At 35.2% G+C, this 4,030-nt stretch overlaps 1 long non-coding RNA gene across 1 annotated transcript in view; it reads left to right on the top strand.

Moving 5' to 3' along the window:
* The first annotated feature begins 964 nt into the window (after nt 1–964).
* Nucleotides 965–4,030, top strand: part of LOC126508836 (uncharacterized) — a 12,530-nt gene continuing 9,464 nt past the window's right edge. The window contains exon 1 of the long non-coding RNA XR_007593977.1: nt 965–1,363. This is a non-coding gene — a long non-coding RNA (uncharacterized lncRNA). The remainder of the gene's footprint in view (nt 1,364–4,030) is intronic.

Genomic DNA, 4,030 nt, shown 5'->3' with positions numbered 1-4,030 from the left:
TTAAAATGACTCACTACAGCGTGTGAGCCGAAGAATGGCATCGTAAGAGGCATGTTTTAGAGAAGAAAAAAAGACTCAAATCAATAAATAATGTTATAAGTGCCAACTTTAAATAGATTTTTCCTTTTCTTCCTTTTTGGTGTTGGTGTATGCACATGTGCATCAAAGTGCAATGCGTGTGTGTGCACTTGTGTGTGTGTGTACAGTATAAATTGTCATGTACTACATGAAGAGGGCAAAGGCTGATGTTGGGCATCATACTCTATTACTTTCTTCCTGATTCCTCTGATAGAGAGTCTATCATTGAGCCTGGAGCTTGCCATTTCTGCTAGGCTGCCTGGCTATAGAGCTCTAGAAATATGCTTGGCTCTGTCCATCGAAAGTGGGGTTGCTGACATATACAGATATGAGCAACTTTTAGCTGGTATGAATAACTTAACCGCAACACATGTCCTTATCCACTGACCCATTAATTTCTCTCTTCCCCAATTCTTTCCTTTTTATTTTATATTTTTTGTTATATTTATTTATTTATTATGCATACAATATTCTGTCTGTGTGTATGTCTGCAGGCCATAAGAAGGCACCAGACCTCATGACAGATGTTCTGAGCTACCATGTGGTTGCTGGGAATTGAACTCGGGACCTTTGGAAGAGCAGGCAATGAGCCATCTCTCCAGCCCCCATCCTTTTTATTTTTTTAGATGAAAAATGTGTATTCTAGGTTGGTCACAGAAAAACAAATTGTTGCTTTGTGTTCATTTTCTAACTGCTGTAACTGACTTGCTACCTCTCATCTAAATGCCCTGAAGCAGTGAACAATGGTACAGATCCAGAGCCTGTTGACATTGATATTAAAAATAGTACCAATCATGTGTAAAGATGCCTCTTCTGAAATCTGGTATCAAATAATTTATGAATTAGAGTCATGGTCATGAACCTAACTATGTGATTTCTAGTTGAAATCTCTAGGAAGACTTCCCATGAAGTTCTAAGAAAAGTTCAGGGTGGAGGGAACCCAAGTCCTTATTGTCTAGAGTAAACGCACATTGTCCTTAATTATCTGGTCTTTATTTGTCGTCCTTTCTAGTGAAGATTAAAGGTTATGTTTTATGCTTCAAAGCAAGGATTTTGTGGTAGGGCTCATTATTTTTATTGAAACAATGAACTAACTGATTCACCAAGTTAGATTGTTATGCTCAGTTCTTATTTTTCCTAGGGACAGTTGTGTTGGTACGCACCTCTAATCTGAGGACAAAAAAGTGGACACAGGAGAGTATTGAGTTTAAGAGCAACTTGGACTACATAGAAAAATGTCTGATTGTCTCTTAGAGATTGCCTAGGGCTCCATTCATGATGTCTGGTGAGTTTTTATTACATGCTTGTTCAGTGTTTGTTAGAAACTCATTTTTATTCAGTCTAGAATTCCCATGTGTTCTGGATTTGAACTCTAACCTATATGTAAAAGAATGAACAAATAAGCACTTAATATTTGCCATTAAAACTTAACACTAATTAGTGTGATTCAGGTTTCTGCTAATTACTAGACTAGGTAACCCAACTAAATTCTGATATACTTTTGGTTTCCTTGCTTATATTTTGCTCTTGAATTTTTGTGATACATACTCTTAAAACATAAATGTATAAATTTTTGTGTGAGAGCTGCTGTTGAAATCTATTTAATAGTGTAAAGTAAGGCAGACCAGAAGCCCTTGACAAAGCACGTGTGTTACCAGATGGAGTGCACAGTACGAAATTAGAGACTAACTGGCAGAAGGGTTGACTTTAATGATCCATCTGGAATCCAGGGGTCAAGATCATCAATTCTGACACATACATAGGACCACAGTCTCACTTTATGTTTGATTTCTAAGGTGACATTGTTATTCAAATCTTTGTTATAAATAAAAATTATTTAGGAAGTAAACAGCAAAAGTCTTATTGATTACAAACACGCCCATACATCATCATGACTTACATATAAAAACAGCATATTATGGATATTTGTGGTTAATTACATTAATAATTTTAAATATTTGATGTCCATGCATTATAAAACTGTAGAACAAATGTATTAGGTCAGAATTATATAACAAAGTGAACATCATAGCAGCACCAAATCCTAATGTTTTCAAGATAAAGGCATGCATCTTTTCGTACACACCTTCAATAACAGGCTGAAGGTTTGCTTACATTTTTGGAGGCTCAGTTCTGTAAAGCATGTAAGACTGTTGGTTTCTGAGGTAGAGGAAACAGACATCCATTGTCCTATACTAAGATGCTGCTGGAATCTAGCAGTGTGCTTCTTTGCATGACCCCATTCATAATGTTAAGAACCTTTCATTTAATCAGGTGAACCCAATGAGAGAAGAGAAATCAAGATGACAATGGGACTATAGGTCTGATAAAGAATAACATCTGAAGATGATGTACTGCTGACTTTAATAAAAGAGCTTTAGTGGTTCAGAAATCAAACAAAGTAAGCTGTCTTTGTAGAACAAGGAAATGCTTTCTCACCTAATACACAGAAGGACCAGTCCAGCACATCTTAACTTCACCCTAGCTCTGAATGTAAAGACTAATTTGTCTACGCACTAGCTTGTTATAACCTGCTACAGAGCTGATATATTGACTTGCTAACTACCAGATTCTTGGCTTGTGATAGATACTCTTAGTTGTCAACTGTAAATACCTGTGAAGAGGGAACTTCAACTGGAAACTTTCTTTCACAAGACTGGCCTGGGAGCTTGTCTGTGGGGCAATTTATTTTGATGGCTAACACATGTAGGAACACCCAGCTAACCATGGACCAACTGTCCCTACACATGTGGCCTGTCTGGATCTGTGAGAGATGTGCTGAATGTAAGCTGTGGTGCAAGCCAACAAGCAGCATTCCTCTGTGGTTTCTGCCTCAAGCTCCTGTCTGGAGTCCCTGCTTGGGCGTCTCTTGATGATGGGCCAAGCCTTTCTTTCCTAAGTTGCTTTTTGTCATGTTTTTTACCACAGAAAGTAGATTAGATTAGTGCCACAGCTCAGACCTTGTGACTGAAATTCCTTTACTTAAGAAACTTGGCCTTTAGCATTTTACATCACTTTCACTAAAACAGGGGGAAAAGTGCTTAGCTGTGTGGCCTCTGGGAGGCTGGAAATTTAGTGCTTGAAATCCATTTTGAGTAAAACAATTGTATTATTTTGGAGGAAGGGAGTAACAGATCGGGGCTAACAACTCCTGTGTTAATTGTAGGAGGTGGGGTCATTATGACACATACAATATATTTTATCTATTTAAGTAAAACAGGCAAAATAGGAAAGGAAAAAAATGAAAAAAAAAGCTGTCTTTTCCAAAAGTCAATAATGATTAGTTATCTTTGAATTGCCTGAAGACATAATTTGTAAATTCCAACTTAAGAAAAATGTCTACCAATGGGATTCTCCTTGTGAGTTCTATTTACTTTTCTATGATCAAGACAATTTTAATTTTGTTGTACTATTATACTATACTGTTGATCATGCTCTAAATTTCCTATATGCCTTTTCCTTTGTGTGATAATCTTTAAACCTACATATATTTTGAAATCAAGATATTAACCAATTTTGTATCAAGTTTCTATCCTTTAGAGAGCAAGGTTATTATGCTTATATAGTTCTCTTATTCATTAATCACTAATATTTACTAAGTAACTATGATTATTTCTGCCGATGAGAGTTGTATGTGCAAAAGCAATTTGTTTTGCTATTATTAACTTCAATATCTAGTATGTATGATACATATAATAGATATGCATATTTATATATTTATATAAATAAATCAGAAAGTATGATTAAAAACTAAGGTACAGCTAATATAAGGTATTAGAGAAAAACAGCAACATATTTCCCTTTTCCAGAGTTTTTTGGCATATATTTGAAGAACATTATATTTAAGAAGAAATATCATATAAGAAGTCCACAATTCTGTCTTGCAATATCTAGCTTTATATATATAAAATATATGTATATATATTTATATATCTATAAAATTTATATATAT

The sequence above is a fragment of the Alexandromys fortis genome, unplaced genomic scaffold (assembly GCF_014885135.2).
Source record: "Alexandromys fortis isolate MF-2015 unplaced genomic scaffold, M_Fortis_MF-2015_v1.1 scaffold_40, whole genome shotgun sequence".
Classification (NCBI taxonomy): Eukaryota; Metazoa; Chordata; class Mammalia; order Rodentia; family Cricetidae; genus Alexandromys; species Alexandromys fortis.
The sequence above is the reverse complement of the archived record's forward strand: the minus strand, read 5'-3'. Positions and strand labels throughout refer to the sequence as shown.